The sequence below is a fragment of the Oncorhynchus mykiss genome, chromosome 6 (genome assembly GCF_057628025.1).
Source record: "Oncorhynchus mykiss isolate SJ-2025 chromosome 6, ASM5762802v1, whole genome shotgun sequence".
Classification (NCBI taxonomy): domain Eukaryota; kingdom Metazoa; phylum Chordata; class Actinopteri; order Salmoniformes; family Salmonidae; genus Oncorhynchus; species Oncorhynchus mykiss.
In genome coordinates, this window is record NC_143027.1 from 9,680,987 (window position 1) to 9,690,000 (window position 9,014).

A 9,014-nucleotide genomic window follows, 5' to 3' on the forward strand; every position below is an offset into this window, starting at 1 on the left:
ATGTATCTTCTGAAACCACTGCACTGAATTACCAGGGCTTTAAGTAGCAGATGCAGGGGGCGAAGGAGGGAGCAGGGAGGGAGGGAGGGAGGGAGGTGGAGGAAGGGAGAAAGAGGGAGGTGGAGAGAGGAAGAGAGAGGGAGGGAGGGGTGGAGGGAGGGAGGGAAAGAGAGGGAGGTGGAGGGAGGAAAAGAGAGGGAGGTAGAGGGAGGGAGGGAGGTAGAGGGAGGGAGGTAGAGTGGGGGGGAAAGAGGGGGAGGAAGAGAGAGGGAGGTAGAGAGAGGGAGGTAGAGTGGGGGGGAAAGAGAGGGAGGTGGAGGGAGGAAAAGAGAGGGAGGTGGAGGGAGGGAGGGAAAGAGGGGGAGGAAGAGAGAGGGAGGTAGAGAGAGGAAGGTAGAGTGGGGGGAAGAGAGGGAGGTGGAGAGAGGAAAAGAGAGGGAGGTGGAGGGAGGGAGGGAGGGAAAGAGGGGGAGGAAGAGAGAGGGAGGTAGAGAGAGGAAGGTAGAGTGGGGGGGAAGAGAGGGAGGTGGAGGGTGGAAAAGAGAGGGAGGTGGAGGGTGGGAGGGGTGGAGGGAGGGGGGGAGGAAGAGAGAGGAAGGTGGAAGGAGGAAGAGGGAAGTGGAGGGTGGAAGAGAGAGGGAGGTGGAGGGAGGGAGGGAGAGGGAAGTGGAGGGAGGAAGAGAGAGGAAGGTGGAGGGAGGGATAGGGATGTGGAGGGAGGAAGAGAGAGGGAGGTGGAGGGAGGGATAGGGATGTGGAGGGAGGAAGAGAGAGGGAGGTGGAGGGAGGGAGAGGGAGGTGGAAGGAGGGAGGGAGAGAGAGGGAGGTGGAGGGAGGAAGAGAGAGGGAGGTGGAGGGAGGGATAGGGATGTGGAGGGAGGGAGTGAGAGGAAATCACATGGCTGTTTATTTCAGGTTCAGGAGATTTACACAGACTCTTTATAACAATCGGGCAGGCTCCTCGGTAGGGAGTCGGAGCTCCAGCTTAGTGCTCATGCAAAATTCAAACTACAGCCGTCAAGGTGGAAGAGCCAGGAAGAAGACTGGTGTAACACAGAGATCCTACTGTAGAGAAACAGTGCTGTAAAACTGTGTGTGTGTGTGTGTGTGTGTGTGTGTGTGTGTGTGTGTGTGTGTGTGTGTGTGTGTGTGTGTGTGTGTGTGTGTGTGTGTGTGTGTGTGTGTGTGTGTGTGTGTGTGTGTGTGCGTGCGTGCGTGACTGTGTGTGTGCGTGTGCGTGTGCGTGTGTGTGTGTGTGAAATAAAGTAACAAGGAGAGAGAGCAGAAGAGAAAGAAAATATTGGGAGAGAGAGACAGGGAAGGGAGAGAGGAAAATAATAGAGATACATAATGTCCTGGTACAGAGAGAGACAGTAGACAGACAGAACAAGGGGAATAGAGAGAGACAGTAGACAGACAGAAAAAGGGGAACAAAGAGAGACAGTAGACAGACAGAACAAGGGGAACAGAGAGAGACAGTAGACAGACAGAACAAGAGGAACAGAAAGAGGCAGTAGACAGACAGAACAAGAGACAGTAGACAGACAGACAGAACAAGATGAATAGAGAGACAGTAGACAGACAGAACAAGAGGAACAGAGAGAGACAGAACAGAGAGGGACAGTAGACAGACAGAACAAGACACAGTAGACAGACAGAACAAGAGGAACAGAGAGAGACAGTACACAGACAGAACAAGAGGAGCAGAGAGAGACAGTAGACAGACAGAACAAGAGGAGCAGAGAGAGACAGTAGACAGACAGAACAAGAGGAACAGAGAGAGACAGTAGACAGACAGAACAAGAGGAGCAGAGAGGGACAGTAGACAGACAGAACAAGAGGAACAGAGAGAGACAGTAGACAGACAGAACAAGAGGAGCAGAGAGGGACAGTAGACAGACAGAACAAGAGGAACAGAGAGACAGCAGACAGACAGAACAAGAGGAACAGAGAGAGACCGTAGACAGACAGAACAAGAGACACAGAGAGAGACAGTAGACAGACAGAACAAGAGGAACAGAGAGGGACAGTAGAATGACAGAACAAGAGGCACAGAGAGACAGTAGACAGACAGAACAAGAGGCACAGAGAGAGACAGTAGACAGACAGAACGAGAGACAGTAGACAGACAGAACAAGAGACAGTAGACAGACAGAACAAGAGGAACAGAAAGAGACAGTAGACAGACAGAACAAGAGGAACAAAGAGAGACAGTAGACAGACAGAACAAGAGGAATAGAGAGACACAACAAGAGGAACAATGAGAAACAGTAGACAGACAGAACAAGAGGCACAGAGAGAGACAGTAGACAGACAGAACAAGAGACAGTAGACAGACAGAACAAGAGGAGCAGAGAGAGACAGTAGACAGACAGAACAAGAGGAGCAGAGAGAGACAGTAGACGGACAGAACAAGAGGCACAGAGAGACAGTAGACAGACAGAACAAGAGGCACAGAGAGAGACAGTAGACAGACAGAACAAGAGACAGTAGACAGACAGAACAAGATGAATAGAGAGAGACAGTAGACAGACAGAACAAGATGAGCAGAGAGAGACAGTAGACGGACAGAACAAGAGGCGCAGAGAGACAGTAGACAGACAGAACAAGATGAATAGAGAGAGACAGTAGACAGACAGAACAAGATGAGCAGAGAGAGACAGTAGACGGACAGAACAAGAGGCACAGAGAGACAGTAGACAGACAGAACAAGATGAATAGAGAGAGACAGTAGACAGACAGAACAAGATGAATAGAGAGAGACAGTAGACAGACAGAACAAGAGACAGTAGACAGACAGAACAAGAGGAACACAGAGAGACAGTAGACAGACAGAACAAGATGAGCAGAGAGACAGAAGAAGAGGAACAGTGAGAAACAGTAGACAGACAGAACAAGAGACAGTAGACAGACAGAACAAGAGGAACACAGAGAGACAGTAGACAGACAGAACAAGAGGAGCAGAGACGGACCGTAGACGGACAGAACAAGAGGAGCAGAGAGAGACAGAACAAGAGGAATAGAGAGAAACAGTAGACAGACAGAACAAGAGACAGTAGACAGACAGAACAAGAGGAACAAAGAGAGACAGTAGACAGACAGAACAAGAGGAGCAGAGAGAGACAGAACAAGAGGAGCAGAGAGACAGAACAAGAGGAGCAGAGAGAGACATAACAAGAGGAGCAGAGAGAGACAGAACAAGAGGAGCAGAGAGAGACAGTAGACAGACAGAACAAGAGGAGCAGAGAGAGACAGTAGACAGACAGAACAAGAGGAGCAGAAAGAGACAGTAGACAGACAGAACAAGAGGAGCAGAGAGAGACAGTAGACAGACAGAACAAGAGGAGCAGAGAGAGACAGTAGACAGACAGAACAAGAGGAGCAGAGAGAGACAGTAGACGGACAGAACAAGAGGAACACAGAGAGACAGTAGACAGACAGAACAAGAGGAGCAGAGAGAGACAGTAGACAGACAGAACAAGAGGAGCAGAGAGAGACAGAACAAGAGGAGCAGAGAGAGACAGAACAAGAGGAGCAGAGAGAGACAGTAGACAGACAGAACAATAGGTGCAGAGAGAGACAGAACAAGAGGAGCAGAGAGAGACAGAACAAGAGGAGCAGAGAGAGACAGAACAAGAGGAGCAGAGAGAGACAGTAGACAGACAGAACAAGAGGAGCAGAGAGAGACAGAACAAGAGGAGCAGAGAGGGACAGTAGACAGACAGAACAAGACACAGTAGACAGAGAGAACAAGAGGTGCAGAGAGAGACAGAACAAGAGGAGCAGAGAGAGACAGAACAAGAGGAGCAGAGAGAGACAGAACAAGAGGAGCAGAGAGAGACAGTAGACAGACAGAACAAGAGGAGCAGAGAGAGACAGAACAAGAGGAGCAGAGAGAGACAGAACCAGAGGAGCAGAGAGGGACAGTAGACAGACAGAACAAGACACAGTAGACAGACAGAACAAGAGGTGCAGAGAGAGACAGAACAAGAGGAGCAGAGAGAGACAGAACAAGAGGAGCAGAGAGAGACAGAACAAGAGGAGCAGAGAGAGACAGTAGACAGACAGAACAAGAGGAGCAGAGAGAGACAGAACAAGAGGAGCAGAGAGAGACAGAACAAGAGGAGCAGAGAGAGACAGAACAAGAGGAGCAGAGAGAGACAGAACAAGAGGAGCAGAGAGAGACAGTAGACAGACAGAACAAGAGGTGCAGAGAGAGACAGAACAAGAGGAGCAGAGAGAGACAGAACAAGAGGAGCAGAGAGAGACAGAACAAGAGGAGCAGAGAGAGACAGAACAAGAGGAGCAGAGAGAGACAGTCCTAGAAGTCATGACAGTCAAAGCCATGACACACAACGGGCCCAGAGAATATCCATGGTGCTGATAATACTAAAATGTGTTGTATTCTCCACAGGTAGTCATTTATTAGGCCAATATGTTTGGAGAGTTTGGGCTTTCTGTGCTTCTACTGCTCGCTCGCACACGCACACGCACACACACACGCCAGGAGAAGAAAATTGCTGACTGGCATCTCCAAATGGGAACGTCTGAATTCTGAACATTGAAAACACCAACAGGAACCACTGGAGCTTTACATTACAGGTACAGACATCCTCGACATCAAACTAAGTCTGAAAACACAAACTTGAGGAGGGCCCCATAGATTTGCCACAGCTTTCAAGATGATATCTATCACTATCAAGGTTTTGCCGCATATTCTAACTGCATGGGAATTCAGTCAATTCAGTCATCGTTTTTGAATGGGCAAAAAAGACAATTCAACCACTTCTCTCGCTAATCAACCACTTCTTTACCCACTTGCACAGCGTGTGCATGAATAAATAAGAAGAGCAGGCAGCTCATCTCGCAGACATGACTGAAGTCTCTCCCTTTCGAATGAAAGGCTGGAGGTCTCTTTGGAGAATACAGAGAGAGAAACCATGGTAAACGAACTCAAAGGATGTTTTGAATACGATCACCAGCGGGTCAAAAGGGGCCTTGAGGGAACAGAGAGAACTTAAGAGCCTTTTGGCACTATTGTTTTAGAACCTCACACAGACACAAAGAGAGGACACACAAAGGAGAGAGAGAGGGAAGACATAGATACTGTGGATCTCCTCCTCAGCAATCACAGTCAGCTACAGCAGAGAGCGAGAGAGAGACAGAGAGAGAGAGAGAGTGAGAGAGAGAGAGAGAGAGAGAGAGAGAGAGAGAGAGAGAGAGAGAGAGAGAGAGAGAGAGAGAGAGAGAGAGAGAGAGAGAGAGAGAGAGAGAGAGAGAGAGAGAGAGAGAGAGAGAGAGAGAGAGAGAGAGAGAGAGAGACAGAGAGACAGAGAGACAGACAGAGAGACAGCGAGACAGACAGAGAAAGAGACAGAGAGAGATGATGAATTTAATTGATAGAGAGAAGGACAGGGAGAGAGGGAAAGACAGAGAGACAGAGAGACAGAAACAGAGATACAGAGAGAGACAGAGAGACAGCGAGACAGAGATACAGACAGAGACAGAGAGACAGAGAGAGAGAGAGAGCGAGACAGAGAGAGAGAGACAGACTTTAACCATTTGTACATTGTTACAACACTGTATGTATATATATATATATATATATATATATATATAATATATATATAATAGGACATTTGTAATGTCTTTATTGTTTTGAAACTTCTGTATGTGTAATGTTTACTGTTAATTTTGATTGTTTATTTCACTTTTGTATATTATCTACCTCACGTGCTTTGGCAATGTTAACACATGTTTCCCATGCCAATAAAGCCCCTTGAATTGAATTGAATTGACAGAGAGAGACAGACAGACAGAGAGACAGACAGAGAGATACAGACAGAGACAGAGACAGAGAGACAGCGACAGAGAGAGAGAGACAGAGAGAGAGACATAGAGAGACAGAGAGAGACAGAAGGAGAGACAAAGAGAGACGCTCAGTCAGCAGAAACAGATAGAGGAGCATGCTTATTCAAGTCCACACCAAGAGTAACAGAGAATGAAGTCAGAAACTCAAACAGGAAGTAACCGTGGTAAGGACTGTACCACGCTGGTCTGATCAATCGGAATCCATGCTGCAAGACTGTTTTGATAACACGGACTGGGATATGTTCCGGGTTGACTCTGAGAATAACATTGACATATACACTGACATGGTGACTGAGTTCATCAGGAAGTGTATAGGGGAAGTAGTTCCCACTGTGACTATTAAAACCAAACCCAAACAAAAAACCGTGGTTAGATTGCAGCATTCGTGCAAAACTGAAAGTGTGCGCATTTATCCATGGCAAGAAGACTGGGAATACGGGTGGAATACAAATAGGGTAGTTAATCCCGTTGTAAGGCAATCAAACAGGAAAAACGCCACTATAGGGACAAAGTTGAGTTCCAGTTCAACGGCTCAGACACGAGACGTACGTGGCAGGATCTATAGACTATCACGGATTATAAAGGGAAAACCAGCCACATCGCAGACACCAACGTCTTCCTCTCGGACAAGCTAAACACCTTCTTCGCCCGCTTCGAGGGAAACACAGTGTTACCGACATGGACAGCTCCCGAGGACTGTGGGCTCTCATTCTCCGTGGCCGACATGAGTAAGACATTTAAGCGTGTTAACCCTCGCGAGGCATTTCACTACACCCACAATAACATCTGCAAAACACTGTATGTGTATGCTACCAGGGGGTGGAATAACAGAGAATGAGAGGAGCCAGGGGGTGGAGTAACAGAGAATGAGAGGAGCCAGGGGGTGGAGTAACAGAGAATGAGAGGAGCCAGGGGGTGGAGTAACAGAGAATGAGAGGAGCCAGGGGGTGGAGTAACAGAGAATGAGAGGAGCCAGGGGGTGGAGTAACAGAGAATGAGAGGAGCCAGGGGGTGGAGTAACAGAGAATGAGAGAAACCAGGGGGTGGAGTAAGAGAGAATGAGAGGAACCAGGGGGTGGAGTAACAGAGAATGAGAGGAACCAGGGGGTGGAGTAACAGAGAATGAGAGGAGCCAGGGGGTGGAGTAACAGAGAATGAGAGGAGCCAGGGGGTGGAGTAACAGAGAATGAGAGGAACCAGGGGGTGGAGTAACAGAGAATGAGAGGAGCCAGGGGGTGGAGTAACAGAGAATGAGAGGAACCAGGGGGTGGAGTAACAGAGAATGAGAGGAGCCAGGGGGTGGAGTAACAGAGAATGAGAGGAACCAGGGGGTGGAGTAACAGAGAATAAGAGGAACCAGGGGGTGGAGTAACAGAGAATGAGAGGAGCCAGGGGGTGGAGTAACAGAGAATGAGAGGAGCCAGGGGGTGTAGTAACAGAGAATGAGAGGAGCCAGGGGGTGGAGTAACAGAGAATGAGAGGAGCCAGGGGGTGGAGTAACAGAGAATGAGAGGAGCCAGGGGGTGGAGTAACAGAGAATTAGAGGAGCCAGGGGGTGGAGTAACAGAGAATGAGAGGAACCAGGGGGTGAGTAACAGAGAATGAGAGGAATCAGGGGATGGAGTAACAGAGAATGAGAGGAGCCAGGGGATGGATGGTGGATAGAGCAGGGGTACTGGACTATGACGGATTGCAGGGTTGGAGGAGAGGTATGGAGATATGGAGGAAGGAAAGAAGGAAGGAAGTAAGGAAGGAGAGAGAGAGAAGGGGAGTGAGGGATGGATGAAAGGAGGACATCAGTCTGCCACCCTGAATGTGATTGATCGTCATAGTCCTTCCTGGTTCCAAACTCCGGTGCCGCCTCCTCCGGTGAACCGCGGCATTATGGGACAAGTGAGGAAGTCCACGGGGAGCTGAGCCTCGATGAGCCTGCCCACACCTTGACTTGCATGCTCTACGGACACACACACACACACATATGCATGCACACAAACACACACCCATCATCAGGAACGACGTTGTGCACTGACACGGAAAGTAATTGACCTCATTTATGAACCATCATGGCCATAAATAATTTAAGCTTGCGATTCACACGACAATAGAATTCGGTTCCCTAGCGAGGGAGAAAGAGAAGGAGAGAGGGAATGAGAGGGAACGAGAGACGAAGGACAGGAGACGGAAAAATCGATGGGAGTGTGATGGTAATAAAGGAATAGCATGAGGCACAAATCATCACAGCCGATTAGCCCATTTCATCCCAAACGGAACCCTATTCCCTATATAGTGTTCCCTATTCCTCATGAGCCCTGGTCAGAAGTAGTGCACTATAAAGGGAATAGGGAGCCATTTGGGATGCGGCCGTGGTCGTCACCACAGGGCAGTGTTACGGGCATTCTAATGCCCTCTAATATCCTGCTAATGGTGCTACTGTAACTCAGAGACCACACTCTCCTTATGGATACCTTATTACCATTCAACCCTAGGGACCCCTGTCCTTAATTGCAGGCCGTAGCCACAGAGCTGGTAAAAGACAGTGCTGTACCCTATCGATCACTTCAATGTGAGGACATTAGCACCCTGAATCAAAGATACAGCCAAAATGAGGAATTAACAGGAAAGCAATACTATTAAACCTAGCTCACAGTTTTATAAGAATGACACAACCGATGCGTTGACCAGTCATAAAACAGTAACCAAGGCCCCATATTGGGTCACAAAGTGATGTGCTATGGGCCCTAGGTGATAGTAGTGCACTACATAGGGAATAGGGTGCCATCTTGGACGCTATGTGGAGTGGAGGCTTGTATGCAATTCCTTCTGGAGTCAGATACCTTCCAGAAGGTTGGAAGCACGCAATGTTAGAATCGTAAATAAGTCTAGGCATAAAATAATTTTTATACAATCTAATTCTTATGTTGACAATGTTGGTTTTTACCTTTGCAATTCTATTTTACACCTTACACATTTACGACTCCAAAGTAACGTTAGTTATGACTCCGACTTAATGTGCAGAAATCTGCCTCCGTAGTAAATCTTCCAGAAAGGAAACCTGAAGAGTGTATGATGGGACATTTCTAATGGATCCTGCTCTCTCTCTCTCGCAGGCGATTGGTTACAGAGGAAATCCATTTGAAGTGGGC

General features: G+C 48.3%; 1 protein-coding gene and 1 long non-coding RNA gene across 2 annotated transcripts in view; one reads left to right on the top strand and one right to left on the bottom strand.

The window, feature by feature from the left end:
* Positions 1–9,014, bottom strand: part of unc5ca (unc-5 netrin receptor Ca) — a 290,202-nt gene that overhangs the window by 128,522 nt on the left and 152,666 nt on the right.
* The window catches only part of LOC149982766 (uncharacterized), a 460,292-nt gene that overhangs the window by 30,377 nt on the left and 420,901 nt on the right, over positions 1–9,014 (top strand). The window lies entirely within an intron of this gene.